The sequence below is a fragment of the Mytilus trossulus genome, unplaced genomic scaffold (assembly GCF_036588685.1).
Source record: "Mytilus trossulus isolate FHL-02 unplaced genomic scaffold, PNRI_Mtr1.1.1.hap1 h1tg001326l__unscaffolded, whole genome shotgun sequence".
Classification (NCBI taxonomy): domain Eukaryota; kingdom Metazoa; phylum Mollusca; class Bivalvia; order Mytilida; family Mytilidae; genus Mytilus; species Mytilus trossulus.
The window spans coordinates 5,676-22,422 of NW_026963768.1; the positions used below are offsets into that span (position 1 = coordinate 5,676).

At 32.9% G+C, this 16,747-nt stretch overlaps 1 pseudogene; it reads right to left on the reverse strand.

Moving 5' to 3' along the window:
* Window positions 1-6,048: 6,048 nt before the first annotated feature.
* Window positions 6,049-12,576, reverse strand: LOC134704247 (E3 ubiquitin-protein ligase Mdm2-like; annotated as a pseudogene).
* Between the last annotated feature and the right edge of the window lie 4,171 nt (window positions 12,577-16,747).

Below are 16,747 nucleotides of genomic sequence, written 5' to 3' on the forward strand. Positions count from 1 at the left end.
ACTCGTCTGTTGTAATATATGATAAAGCGTATTTACTACTAAACGTATAAAATAAATTATTATCAGTTGTTTTCTGTCATGTCTGTGTAAACTTTGTGTGTTCAATCAGGAACCAATTAAGGTTCATTATAAGGAATTGAAAAATATGGCTGTGTTTACACCTCAAAAGTTACTATGAGTACAGACAAACTGCAACGTCTAGGAAAAATTTAAGGCATGGCAGGAACTAGATATATACTAGTATATAAGTTAAATATAGTATACGTTTCAGGAAATTAAAAACTTACTTGGATTTTTATGTGCAGTTTTTTTCCAGTCTGTAGAAGATAGCAAAATAAACAAACATCTGAGTTTCATTTGATACAGTCAACTCATTTACAAAGTTTAAATCACTTGGGGGCCAGGTGAGCTAAAAAAAAACATAAATAAAAACAAAAATTGTCTTCATATCAAATTGTTTTCACGGAAAGTGTCTTGCAAGAAGCAAGTTCTCTTCACTCTCTGATGTCGTCCCTGCATGTTTTTCGTGATCCATGTTTCTATCTTACTTTTAGTTTTCAGAGTGGATGGCCTATTGTTTGAACTTCTGTGTCCCGGGGTTTGTCTTTTGTTCATTTATTGTCCTTCTTTATGACTATAGCTATAGTCTGGGTGTTGATTTTTGTCGAGCCTTCGACTTTAGTTGAAAAAGCGAGACTAAGCGATCCTACATTCCGTCGTCGTCGTCGGTGGCGTCCACAAATATTCACTCTGTGGTTAAAGTTTTTGAAATTTTAATAACTTTCTTAAACTATACTGAATTTCTACCAAACTTGGACAGAAGCTTGTTTATGATCATAAGAAAGTATCCAGAAGAATATTTTGTAAAAATAAAATTCCATTTTTTCCGTATTTTACTTATAAATGGACTTTGTTTTTCTGCGAGGAAACATTACATTCACTCTGTGGTTAAAGTTTTAAAAATTTTAATAACTTTCATAAACTATCCTTGATTTGTACCAAACTTGGACAGAAGCTTGTTTATGATCATAAGATAGTATCAAGAAGAATATTTTGTAAAAATAAATTTCCACTTTTCCGTATTTTACTTATAAATGGACTTAGTTTTTCTGTGAGGAAACATTACATTCACTCTGTGGTTAAAGTTTTTAAAATTTTAATAACTTTCATAAACTATCCTTGATTTGTACCAAACTTGGACAGAAGCTGGTTTATAATCATAAGATAGTATCAAGAAGAATATTTTGTAAAATAAATTTCCACTTTTCCGTATTTTACTTATAAATGGACTTAATTTTTTAGCCAGAAACAAAACATTCACTCTGTGGTTTAAGTTTTTAAAGTTTTTATAATGTTCTTAAACTATCCTGGATTTCTACCAAACTTAGACAGAAGCACAACATTTATAAGATTCATAAACTATCCTGGATTTTTTACCAAACTTGGAAGCTTCTTTCCATCAAAAGACAGTATCGAGAGGGAAATTTTTTATTGATGTTTTCCTCATTTTGTTGAGTCTGCGATTAACAGCAAAAGTAGGCGAGACACTGGGTTCCGTGGAACCCTTACGAATTTTTATTTGTAAACGTGTGGTTTTGCAATGTTGCATGTCCACCGATGTCCAGACATTGTGCTAGAAAATATTTGAAGAAATACGATGCTACTGGACACAGAAAAAAATGGTCATTTCTGCATGGCGTTGGCCACGTCAGTTCATACCCCAAATTGATGTCATGATTGCGGCCAAGTGTGGATAAATTTGGGCTAGTGGTTTCAGAGAAGATTTTTGTAAAATTTTACAGACTACGACGGATTATAAACCACGACGGACGCCAAGTGATGAGAAAAGCTCACTTGGCCATTTGGGCCATTTAAGCTAAAAATGGCTACAGAAGGGGTCATAAACCTTACTGATTTAAGGAAAATGATGAATGCCTTCTGTGTGTTGTATAAAATGTGAGTTTATATATTACATGTAGTGATGCTGGGGGTGTGTATTTTGAGGTGTAAAAAGCTCCACGTGGACATTAGTCATTAAAAATTATCATATTGGATACACATACATGTATAAATCATTGTCATATGAAAATATATGAACAGCCGACTGATCTTTGAAATGTTATAGTTTATTCCCTGCATCTAAAAAGTATAGCTCAGACGATCGTCTAGTCTTCTTTTAAATTGTCTTCAGTTAAAATTCGCAGATAAATTACTTCCATGTTGTCAATCGCCGATCCAATCATGACAATTATTTGATTGCATCCAAAGGGAAATAACTGGAAATGGTATTACAATGTTCTAAAAGATAGCTAGCGGAACCAATCTTAAATTGCGACAAGTTTTAGCTTTCTAAAAAACTATAGACTGCTTCGCTCTACACTAATTTAAGGTTATATGTGTGCATGTGGTTGTTAAATTAGTATTGGAAATGTGGTATTTTTAGATATTGATTGATATTAAATGGCTGTACTTTAAGAGTGTGCGTTTTACACCCATGCTTTTGCAATGGCCACTCAAAAGATATATAATCTTCTACATTTTAAAAAATACTTACATTGTATTTTCTGAATTTCATCTTCAAGTTGAGATCTTGCATTGGTCAACAGTAAACATTTGGAGCAGTAATTCTGATGTTGATGGTCACATTTTTCTTGAAGCAGAACATTTCCTGGATTGCTCAATGCATACTTGATACAATGGGTTTGGCATGAATTAGACATAGTTACATGGAACTTGTACTCTGTTTTTAAATATAACTTGAAATTTGCCAAGGCTGTTTTGAGGGATGAAAGTACTGTGTTATTTGATCCCAACCTTTAGAGTTTCTGTCATTCTGATAAGATTTTCAATTGCAAAAGTGCCATCAGTAGTAATATTATCAAGTCCACATAAATTAGACCGTTTTGCTGCTGAACAAGTAGTCAAAATTTTGAAAAGAGTACTGTCTGACAGAGGAGTAAAATCAGCTTCTGTGCATACTGTCTTGTACATATGTATCAGTGCAGAATGACAAGTTCTTCGTACAACTTGGGGTATATTTATGACATCTCCATTATCAAAATGCAAGTCCTTATTTCCAAAGGAACAAATTTGTATAAAATTAGGATCCAGAAAAAATGCCATTGCATGCTCCAGTTTTTCCTTATCCATCTTATCTCTGTAGTTTGGGGTCTTTTCAGTTTGTATTGTCCCAACACCAAAGCGTGTTGCATGGCTTCTACTCTGGTCAACTTTCCATTTTGACATTCCAGGTTTTAATTCTAGCAGCTGTGATTTACTGTTTAATGATGTGGTTGATATTATTGAAAGTAATTGCATTTTTAATGCATTACTGTCAGCTTCATCATATAATCTCAGTATCAAATTCAATAATTCATCTTTGCTCTCATTTTGCTTGTCAACAGCATTATTATTACAGATGTCTTCCACGAGTAGATCAAGAAGTTTTGATGACTGTCCAGGTGCAATATGGTCAAGCACTGTACAAACTGCTTCTGAGGCTTTTCTTCTTACATACCTGCGATTGAAATTAAAAAGGAGTTAGTATTACAAAATAAATGGGAATGGGTCTATGAGACACAGATGATGCCCCTGCTTGCATATTGTATGCATAACTCAGGAACAGCTAAAAAAAAATTGTAATCTATATTTTGTGGTACTAAGCATTGTGTATTCATAACATTTGGTTGAGGCAAATTTTAGTTAACTCAGAGAACAGGTAAAAAAAACCTGTTTTTCCATTTGTAAAGGGGCATAACTCTAGATTAATATAAGTGACATGACCAAAATTCAATCTTGATCTGTATTTTGTGGTAATAAGCATTTTGTATAAGTTTCATAGCATGTGCGATTTGGTTGAGACAAAATAAAGTTCAAGAATGGATACGAGAATTTAGCAATTTTTGAATTTGTAAAGGGACATAACTCTAGAACAGTTAAAGTGACACCACCAAAATTCAAACTTGATCTTGCATTGATAAGCATCGTGTATAAGTGTCATACCATTTAGTTGAGGCATTCAAAAGTTTTAGAACGGAAATCAACTTAGACAAGGGTGTAACCTAATGCCCTTCTTTTTGAGTTATTGTCGAAAATTGGAAAACTACCCACAATTTCATGAACTCAGCAACCTTAAATTTAAAATTAATAAAAATGAAAAGGGAGACAACATTAATAAATTTAAACAATTAACCAAAGTTTCATGAAAACTGCTCAAACATTTTTGAGTTATTGTACTAAAAGTGGAAAATCCCACGTTTTGTAATGAATAATAACAAGGCAATGTAAAATAGAAAGTTAATAAAAATGGAAAAGGGAGCTGACGTCAATAGATATAAACGATTTACCAAAGTGTTATGCAAATTGGTTTAAGTAATTTTGACATGTTGATGACAGATGGACAACAGTATACCATATTATTGCATAGCAATATAATATTTCTCACAAAAAGTAACCAAAAGTTAGCGTGCAATAAATTCTAATATTGCACTAGTGCAATAAACGTCAAAATTCATGACATCATCAACGACAAAATCTTAGTTTAAACCAATTTTTACTTCCAAATATCATATTGCTATACAATAAAAGGGTTATTGCATGAATATTGGTGAATATTGTCCCTCGCAAGCTCGTGTAATATAAAATTCTACTCGGGGCAATATTCCCCAATATTCATGCAATAACCCTATAATACTTCACGTAAACAGGCATATACAAATAAAAAGAACTGTCCTTGGACAGATGAGAAAATTATAGATCTTTTTTGCCCTGTTCAAGTAAAAATAATTCAGGACTGTGTGTATAGTTATTTTCCATTAAAAAAACTGTTGTTATATTTGTTTATTTAATCCTTGGCTATTGCTCTGTATGAAATTTAAATATAATATATGCAGTCAATGATTATATGATTTATATGCCATGAATTGTTTCTATAATGACCTCTCTGTTGTTTAAGAACTCTTAAAAAATACCTCTTAGTACTATCTTGTACACATTCCAATGGCTGTTGAAGTATGTATTTGATAGGACTCATGTTTCCACTACTTAGATTTTGAAGTGGCTCATTCAAAACATGTATTCCGCTGTTGAGATGCTTTTGACCATCTGAAGTTAGGCTCCAACTGGATTCTTGTGACAATGATGGTTCAGACTGAAAAACAAATGTTTACAATTTTGCTTTCTATCAAATTTTGACAACTGTTAACCATTTCAAATACTAAGAAATAAAACATTTTAATGGACATAATAGTTGTTGGTACATATGAAGGGACAGGTTTTAAAATATTCAAATCAAGTTGAACTCCATGAAATATTTATGTGCCTGCTGTAGGCCAGGAACATTTATATTTTTTTTAGTGTTCCTCATTGTTTAATTATGAAACCAAAACTTTTTTTAAAGCTTTTATGATGAACAATTTTTTAATCGAATCTCTTATCAGATTTCATCAAATTTTTTAAGAGCATTATCAGACTTAAGAATTATTTTTTAATTTTGTGGCAATAGGGCCTAGCTGGCAATGATTGATCACATTTTCTTTGAACCTCAGTGGTCATTAAGTCCACTCACATTTAAACCAGCCTTGCAGTAGTTTATTAAATAATAATTTGTATAAAACCTTCAATGCGGCTTCATTGGTCGTGTGGTCCAATTATTAATAAAAAAAAAATTTAAGGGTCCCTGGAAACCAGTGTCTCGCCTACTTTTGCTGTAACCACAGAGTGAATATTTGTAGATGTCACCGCCGCCGCTGTAATGTAGGATCGCTCAGTCTCGCTTTTTTGACTGAAGTCGAAGGCTCATTAAGAATCCCAGATCCTGTCTTATTTTACTTGATGTTGACTGTGTAGACTGTGTAGTATTCTTTTTTTTTTTTATATTCTTATATATTCAATGTTTTAATTTGTTTTTTGTCTCATGGACATTTTTTCCCCATTACAATATTGAAATGTAAATAACATTTTCACCAAACTTGGGTATGGGAACACTATATTTACCTGTGATGATACTTCATACAGTCCTGGTGTATCAAAACAACTGACAATTTCTCTGCGTGGTCTTTTCAATACAGGCTCTTCATTCTGATAAAATTCAATGTTTGCATTCATGAAATTAAGAAAATCCCTAAACATTAGACATACATCATTATTGATTGAATCAGCTAGAATATTAAGCAAGCTTGCTGGGGCAAGCTGATGAAGTGTATAAATAATAAAATGTCATTATAATTTTGGTGGCAATACGTCTATTTTTTTGTTGAAAAAACAAGTGAAACTGCGAGCTACTGCTCACTGATGATACCCCCGCCGCAAGTGGATAATATTAATAGTGTAAAAATATGCAAGTGTTCTGTAAACAGGAAGTTGTCGAGTGATGAATCTGAAAACGGCATCACACGGTATAGCTGACTTATATAAATCCTGAAACCAAATTTCAGAAATCCTTGTATTGTAGTTCCTGAGAAAAATGTGACGAAAATTTTCAACTTGGCTGTCATGTTTAAAATCATACAAGTGTTCGGTAAACAGGAAGTTGTCTAGTGATGAATCTGAAAACGCATCACACGGTATGGCTGACATATATAAATGACAGAAAGGGTGGATGTGTAGTTCCTGAGAAAAATGTGACGAAAATTTTCAACTTGGCTATCATGTGTAAAATCATACAAGTTTTTCGGTAAACAGGAAGTTGTCAAGTGATCAATCTGAAAACGCATCACACGGTATAGCTGACTTAGATAATCCTTGTATTGTATTGTAGTTCCTGAGAAAAATGTGACGAAAATTTTCAACTTGGCTATCATGTGTAAAATCATACAAGTGTTCGGTAAACAGGAAGTTGTCAAGTGATGAATCTGAAAACGCATCACACGGTATGGCTGACATATATAAATGTTGATACCAAATTACAGAAAGGGTGGATGTGTAGTTCCTGAGAAATGTGACGAAAATTTTCAACTTGGCTATCATGTGTAAAATCATACAAGTGTTCGGTAAACAGAAAGTTGTCAAGATTATGAATCTGAAAACGCATCACACGGTATGGCTGACATATATAAATGTTGATACCAAATTACAGAAAGGGTGGAAGTGTAGTTCCTGAGAAAAATGTGACGAAAGTTTCATGGGACGGACTGACTGACGGATGGACGGACTGACGGACGGACAGACAGAGGTAAAACAGTATACCCCCCCTTTTTTAAAGCGGGGGTATAAAAAAACAGTTTGCAAAACTACTTTTAATCATACAAAATATTGTGATAGTTACTAAGCTGTATATATATATATATATATACGGTATGTATGTATGCTGCTGTACTATTACGTACATAGTATTGTGTTTACACATTGATATCGTAAAATATCAGCCGTTAGCCACATTGAATGTGAACCTTTTTAGTGATTGAGTGCAGCAACAAATTAATAATCAAAGTACTGAAGTACTGAACATTGGATGACCCAAGTTCTTGTGGATTGTCCAAAAAGTACTTGTCTTAGAAAAAAAATCACATCTCTATTCCTGAGAGTGAGTCTCTCGTGCGTGGATGATAAAAGCCACTTTACGCTGGCGTATTGGGGAGCAGCCATGTGTGTGTACAAATATATATATATATATATATAATTTCAATTTTTCTAATAGAATGGATTTGGGTAGGCATTTGTATCTTCCTGCAAAAAATCTGTAATCATCCATGCAGAGTTATAGTTCCTTGAGATTGCAAAGATACTTACATTCTTAAGATACTCTTCTGCATGCATGTACATAGATATTAATGTTTTTTTACTTTATAGCAAGCGGTAATGAATGTTTGTTTGCACTTGATGATGTTAAAGCTGTGATATTAATAGAATTTCAGAGCAACTGAGCAGACGACTATAGGAAGGAGGATAAATGACATCATTGCCTAATATTTTCGAAGATTATTGACCTGTAAATGTTTACTTTTGACATAATTAAAGAACCTTAGTGAGCACGCTCACATACCCCACGTCCCCACATTGTCATTGGAGAAATTAAATAAGTGTAAGAAAAAAAAATTGTATAAGAAAAAATATTGAATAATAATTTCCTGTCAATATATATGCACATCAACATAGTATGTCCTTATTATCTACAAAATTTCATGAAATTCTGTTGTGTGGTTTCAGAGGAGTTGAAATGACAAACTGTTGCAGAAGTATATTGAAGCAAATAAGTTCAAAGGGGCGTAACTCCTAGAAAAAAAAATTGAATCGACATTTCCTGTTGATATGCACATCTACATAGTATGTCCTTATTATCTACAAATGTTCATGAAATTCTGTTGTGTGGTTTCAGAGGAGTTGAGATGACAAACTGTTAAGTAGTACCTTAAAGCAAATAAGTTCAAAGAGATGTAACTCCTAGAAAAAAAATTGAATCGTAATTTCCTGTCGATATGCACATCTACATAGTATGTCCTTATTATCTTAAAAGGTTTCATGAAATTCTGTTGTGTAGTTTCAGAGGAGTTGCGATGACAAACTGTTGCAGTAGTACAATAAAGTAAATAAGTTCAAAGGGGGGTAACTCCTAGAAAAAAAATTGAATCTTAATTTCCTGTCGATATGCACATCTACATAGTATGTCCTTATTATCTAAAAAGGTTTCGTGAAATTCTGTTGTGTAGTTTCAGAGGAGTTGCGATGACAAACTGTTGCAGTAGTACATTAAGCAAATAAGTTCAAAGGGGCGTAACTCTTATAAAAAAAATTGAATCGCAATTTCCTGTCGATATGCACAACTACATAGTATGTCCTTTTCATCTGAAAAGGTTTCGTGAAATTCTGTTGTGTGGTTTGAGAGGAGTTGCGATGACAAGAAACAGGACTGACGGACGGACGGACTGACGGGTCAAAAACATTATACCCTCCGCAACGGTATAATAAATTATGACTAGGAGGAAAAGTTGTCTCATTGGGACTTATACCATATCAGTCATCTTCTCATATCTACATGAATATACATGTAATCATGATAATAAAAAAGTTTTAAGTGCATCATCTACAAAAAGTTTGAAATAAATTTGTTTGTAGACCAGAGAAGTTTTACATATTTTGGCAACATAGTATAGTGTGTACAATAATGAAGGTTTATACCTTTAATAAGTTATCTGGCTTGAAGTCTTTATTTTCTTCTACAGGATCTGCTCTACTTGGTGCTACAAATATCTGAAAAATAAAATAGAAAAAATATTCTTCAAGGCCTTACAAACATTGAAAATAACTAGAAAAACAAGAATATGTCCATAGATCACATGAGCCCCAATTGCACTATCAATTACTATGTTCAGTGGACAATTTGGCATTGAGATTAAAATATCATATCTTAGGCAAGATTGGTACTAAATTTTAAGTTGATTAAATGTACTTTATCAAAAACTTCTTTGACCTGAAACTGTAACCTGAAGACGGACAAACAGACCAATGGACAGACAGATGAACGGACAGACAAAAAAAATATAATGCCCTTTGTCAGGGCATAAAAACCTACAATCATAAAATATTTGAAGACATGTCACAGAAGACCACATCTTAAATTTTGTCCCAACTGTATATATAGTTCTATTCAAGAAAAGCAGACATTTCAGTAGACCCTGTACCATATTTTTGTCTGTATTACATTGTATTATATCATAAAAAACAACCATTTTTGGAGTAAATGTGTACATGGTGTACACATATGGTTTGAAAGGCACCTAAATTACTCCAAAAATGGTTGGTTTAAATGATATAATACAGACAAAAAATATGGTTCTTCAGACCTTGGAAGTTCTATATTGACAATATATTACTTTCATGTTCAGACTTTAAAAAATTGCATACATGTAGCCACTAGTACTAGCAAGACAAAATGTAAACTTACTTAGATTTTTTTTTAAAAATACATGTTTAGCATAGCTCCTATTGGAAGCACAACTCCTCTGGTTCTCAAAAGGTGGTGGCTTATCTGAGGCGTGACTGCCCGGTCGGATTCAGGCTTGGATTTACCCTTGTGGTCAGGATGACCACATAATATGCTGCTCCTCCTCCACTTCATACCGAGAGAATACCTGTGGTTCGGACACCCCAAATATTCTCCCATGACAGAAAATATTCCAGCCCGAAAGCAAATTAAATGTCCCTCATTTAAATTTGTAAATTTTCCCAGTTTGTTAGAAATTAGGTGATTTCTTATATCCTTAATGCATTCCTTTTTCAAAATCACAGCGTTTTCAGCGGGATAGAAGATTGATGTATCACATTTTACATTACTAAAGCATGAGAAACTGCATCTCATCTCAACGTCTGCTTCCATAGTTGTTGATATGGAATATAAACAATAGACATTTTATGGTTTTCAAGTAAGAGAGCTCCATAATTTTACGGGAAAAGGGAGATAATTTCAGGCAAACTAACAAATTTTCAAATTTCTTTTTCTACACTTATATTAAAAAAAACCACACTTTTACCATGTTTACATGATAAACATAGAAAAGTTATAAAACTTCAATTTGGTGTATAATTATACTGGGTTCTTAGTTGTTCATCCAAATAAGCATCATTCAATAGTGTGCAATTTACAAAGGAATGATAGGAACAACTAGTGATTTAATATCATTATTTTTATTTGTATTACTATTTGTTGGTGATTTTTTTTGTATATTCTTATCTTTAATACTGTAGTGAAGATATTTATACACAAAAAACTGAGAATTGGAATATTGGATGAATCACTTTTTTTAAGATCTGCCTGGTTCTAAAAATAGCTGTACTTTAAAATATGTTATTAATAAAAGCTTTAATAACTGTCAAATCAGAAAGTAGTAAATATACACTTTAATGCTACATTAGTTTTATGCACTAAATGTGCATATTTTGAATAGTGCTTGAAAGCAAAAGGATTGATAATCTAAATAAATACACTCAAATTGAGCACTAACAACTGATAAGTGGCCTCCAGTGGACAAGTCAAACCATGGAAAAAAAAATTACCTGCCTGTCTGGTTTGTTTACAAAGAGTAGACCCGGGGGAGGGGAAACAGACATTCTTTTAAATGTGGCCTCAATGGTACAGAACATGCATATTATATACATATACATAAAATTGAGAATGGAAATGGGGAATGTGTCAAAGAGACATCAACTTGCCCATAGAGCCAACAACAGTGGAACGCCACCAATGGGTCTTCAATGCAAAGAGAAACTCCAGCATCCTGAGGAGTCCTTCAGCTGTCCCCTAAACAAATATGTATACTAGTTCAGTGATAATGTATACAATTATAGATAAATACTTACGTTGCTTCTGTGAAGGTAAACTTATCAACTCCAAATACTTTTCCCAGAGGATCTTTTTTACAGAACACGATACTAGGGTCATTTGGATTATACAACTGTCTGCTACCAATGTAATCCTTCAGATAACTACAGACCTTCAATTTACACATAAACCAGTTGAAATTAAGAATGCAAGTTTTTATAGTGTCAAAATTGATATGGTAGCATTTTTACAATAACATGAATAATAAAAACTTGACATAAATTTCTTCATTTATTATTATGTTTACAGTATTTAAATATGTTGATTGCAATAAAGATAAAATCACTACTGAAAATATGAATAAAAGCTTTAATTATTGTGAAACCTGGTGCTGTGCAGTTTTGGCATTAATAAAATCATGGAAATAATTTCTGAATTCAGAGAAATTTTTACCTCTTTTCTGGTTAACACTTCCCATGATGCACCTACTTGTTTAAGTACAATGACGGTCAAGAAATTCACGTCTGGGTCTGACCTACAAATATAAGACGAACATTAATTTTGACATTTGCTTTCAATACAATTCTCATGTTTACAAGTTCTACTATAGATAGATAAAAAGATTACAAATTAACAAATATCCAGAAAACATAATTCCCTCTACTATAGTAGGTGAGGCAAACAAATCTCCAACGTTTTAAGAAACTGCCAACACTCTCTGATAACTTACCATAGGATAATTGACTTCATATTCTTCAGTTGTTATGCAATGGGACTCTGTGAGTTGCTTCAAAGTAGATACATTTGATCCTGCAGGTGTGCTGTATGAATCAGGAGACTGTCGTACAATTAAATTTGGATTATTGCACACGTTTACTTGGCTTGATGTTACTTGACCACTTACAGTGTAATTGTGCTGAAATAAAATGAAATTATGAAAATATTTAAATTGAATTAAGGATGCACACATCTGAGTGATTTTTGGGTTTATAAGTCTTGTAAAGACATTATAAATCATATGGTGGTGCACTTCTTTTTTAGCAATGTTTAGCTACAGCCCTTTTAAAGTACCAAATTTTCATGATTTTCCCATTTTTCATCAATTTTTACCTATTTTTGGGCTATTATCAAAATATCATGAAAAAAACACCCAAATCCACAATTAAACTTTTTTTCATCATTGTTCATACTTTCAATTAAGATGAAGAGGACCAATCTGCAGTGGCGGATCCAGGGGGGGGGAAAGTTGGAATCCCCCCTTTTTTTTGGCCGATCAATGCATTTGAATGGGAGCATATAGTTAGAATCCACCCTTTACTCTGTGTTGGGGAACCCCCCCCCCCTTTAAAATGGCTGGATCCACCACTGAATCTGAATAACAATGAATAAGTTTAAATTAAAATTACTATACATAGGTAGGTATTAATATAAGAAAGTTTTATCATATTTTGATGCTTTTTGAGTCAAATTCATCATGCTGTCGATTTTGTAAATTTGTGTGTTTGAAGAACAAAATGCATATTTTTTTAACTTCTTTGTTATAAATGATTGAGAAAATACATATCTAAGAAATTTGAAAAGAAAAAAGAGATATGGGATGTACATGCTTCTGGTAAAATCATTTTTTGTACCCCTCACCCATTTTCTAAAAATTTTGCCTAAAAAGACTGACTGGATAATGTTGATTGGTAATAAAATTTTAAAAATTGATAACTCAACCAGATGCTCCGCAGGGCGCAGCTTTATACGACCGCACAGGTTGAACCCTGAACGGTTGGGGCAAGTATGGACACAACATTCAAGCTGGATACAGCTCTAAATTTGGATTGTGATTAAATAGTTGACACAGCATAGGTTTCTGACACAGAATAAATGTGGTCTAATGAACTTAAAAATTTGTTTTTGCCTTTGAGCAAATGAGAAAAATTTAACCCACCCCCCCTTTTTTTCACACACCCCTTTCCCTTTTTCCAAAACTGATCTCAATTCAAATTTCTAATAGAGTTTGCAACAATAACTACTCATTTAAATACATCATAAAATATTAAAATGTAACAAAAGGTGCTTGTTATCACTGAATGGTAAAGATTGTTTTAATTTATCAATTGGTAGTAAAAGTGAATATACATTGTATATTGTATAAAACAATGATTTAAGTTGACTCAATTACTATTCTGGACAAAGAAAGATAACTCCAATCAATTGAAAATTTCTTGCTATTGCACAATATTGTGCAATTAGATATTTCTGGCTATTGTGCAATACTGTGCAATTGAAAATATTTACTATTGCACAATACTGTGCAATTGAAGATTTCTTGCTATTGCGCAATACTGAGCAATTGAAAATTTCTTGCTATTGCACAATACTGTGCAATTGAAGATTTCTTGCTATTGCTGAATACTGTGCAATTGAAAATTTCTTGCTATTGCACAATTCTTAATATAATAATTTTGGATCCTGATTTGAACAAACTTGAAAACTGGGCCCATAAACAAAAATCTAAGTACATGTTTAGATTCAGCATATCAAAAAAGCATAAGAATTCAATTTTTGTTAAAATCAAATTTAGTTTAATTTTGGACCCTGTGAACTTTAATGTAGACCAATTTGAAAACGGGACCAAAAATTAAGAATCTACATACACAGTTAGATTTGGCATATCAAAGAACCCCAATTATTCAATTTTTGATGAAATCAAAAAAAGTTTAATTTTGGACCCTGATTTGGACCAACTTGAAAACTGGGCCAATAATAAAAAATCTAAGTACATGTACATTTTTAGATTCAACATATTAAAGAACCCCAAGGATTCAATTTTTGTCAAAATCAAACTAAGTTTAATTTTTGACCCTTTGGACCTTAACCCTTTCAAGGCGAACAATGCGTTGAGCCATCCCCGTAGCCAGGCCGAACAATGTGTTGAGGCATCCCCGTAGCCAGGCCGAACAATGCTTTCAGGCATAGACAATCACGTGATAATCATATTTTTTTTGTCTTTTAACTCATTTCCCCCCGTAAAGCTATGTTTAACCTATACATATATAGGTTTTCAGGAAGCTTGTATATCACAGTTAAAGAATACCAATTATGACTGAATTTGATACCTTATATATACTTCAATACAATGAAAGATCGGTAGCGTCAACAAACAAAATAAGCCGCCGCCATTTTGTACAAAAACATGTGATGCGAACATGTGACTTTTTTCGTCGAGAAAAGGTTATTTGGAAGGAAAGTTAAATTTGATTTCATGAATATTTTGATTAACATTATGATACAAATTACGAAAAACGATTTTAACAATTGCACGGAGAATAAAATCAATTAATAATCCGACTTCCGTCGGCGCGGTAATTGGATTTTTCCCACGAGTGCAAAAGGTCGCACTCCTTTTATGGAAGTTCTAAATAATACAATCCAATCACATTCCTCTCTCACTTGCCGATGTCAAGGACGCATAATTATAGTAAACAGGGCTCACGCTACCAGGCGACTTGGGCGAAGAAGTCGCCTTCCCGACCGTCACTTCGCTTTCCCCGACCCCCAAAAGCGAAAACAAGTCGCCCTGTTCTTGACGATAGTCGCTTTCAGTCGCTTCCGTCATCGGACATTTTCAATTTTTACCAAGTTGATGAAACATCATTTTTTTACTGATAATTAAAGAAATTCAGACATAAACGATTCATTATCTTTAGAAAAGAGGTTGAAGCATTGTCTTCGCAGTGTGTAGCAGGTTATTTGATAAAAATACAACTTTTTATCACTTCGTGCATTTCCGCAAGTCCCGGTGCTTGTTACTCGAAAACGTACATCAACCTAAATTTCGGCGGCAAAATAAGTTTGTTACTTCATTTAAACGTGATAAAAGTTGCCTCCAGTAAATGTTTAATCCATTTATTGCATTAAAACCGTCATGTTCCTTTCCAAATAACTTGTCAAACATCGTTTATTTTTGTAAATTTTCTTGCATTCGTCCGCCATTGACCGATTTCTAAACTACGGATCTGAAGCGGACCAGCTATGACCGAAATCCGTACTTTTACAATAATTACAACTACGAACGCACGGATGGAACAGCTGACAGAAGAATATTGATCCCAAAGGGAAAAATTACGCATTCCACACGCATTAAGAGACTTTTGGTTACATCTAATTGATTGGTGTATATAATTCCTTATATTTTTTATGGATTGTTTCAAACTATTGATTAAAGTTGCTTAACTCTTAAGACTATTCTACTAATATCAATATATTATGGCCCAGCTTAATAACTTTTATATTTTTTTTTATGAGAAACACTGAATTTCATACACAAGATAATTTTATATATCAATTGTAATTGATATATTATAATTTCTTTACATTTTTTAAAATAATTTTTTTTTTTAGTGCTATATATTTAGTTGGTAGTTTCTCACAAGAACCTTAGTAAAACTTAAACAACTTTTAATTTCAAATGTTACTTTAATTGTAATTTTTTACTCATATGAATTGAACAACATAAAAAGAACATTATTTACATATGGCCCTTTACAATGTATACTATTGTAAAATCCAAACATTGTAGCGCACCGCGCGAATGAGCACTTCTCTTTCAAATCTCACCACTTCTCCCTATCAGTTTCAAAAAGAGAAGTCACTTCTCCCTATAATTCTGAAGTAGTGTGAGCCCTGGTAAATATTAGTAAAATGTCGTTTCATGGTCTGTATCGTGTCTGTAACATTCTGAGACATAAAAATGTCCGATAGTTTTGAGAACGAGTTTGAGGGATTTTTGGTGGGAGAAGTAGATCTTCTTGGTCAACGGTATGAAATGCATTGACCTCAAAATGACATCGGTGATGATTTCATGATCACTCCTGAAGTGATGTTGAAAGAGAAGGGGTCAGCGAACTTTCAGATGAAAATAATGACAGCTGACAGATGTAAATAATGCCCCTGATGTCCCCCAACAATGACTGATGGCACCAAGAATTTTATATATTTAAATTTGAAAGAGGTCTTCCCCATTTATCCCAGAAGTAACTGCCTAACTGGTCCACAAAACATATGAGACCCAAAGAAGGATATTTTTTCCAGATGTTTCTATCTGACAACCAAATAATTGATAGTTATAATTAGATAAGATAAAACATTTTATTCCAAAGATAGGATATTTTGATTCCAGAGATAAGATATTTTTATTCTAATTAAAGGGCCCATGAAGAGCAAAGTAATATTGCAATGATTTGATAATTAACATAAAACCGGTAATGTTTTTATAAATCATATATAAATATGAATATAATCATCTCAATTTTAAGATGTTAAACCGCAGCCAGATCAGAGCCACACACATATATTAGAGTAAAAAAGCCATAACAATTATGTTTTTATTTTAACAGGCAATTATTCTCATATTCAATATATATGTACATTGCCGGAAAATAAAATATAATTGTATGAGCTTTAGAATTTAGGACAAAAATGTTATATTTTCTGACAATGTAC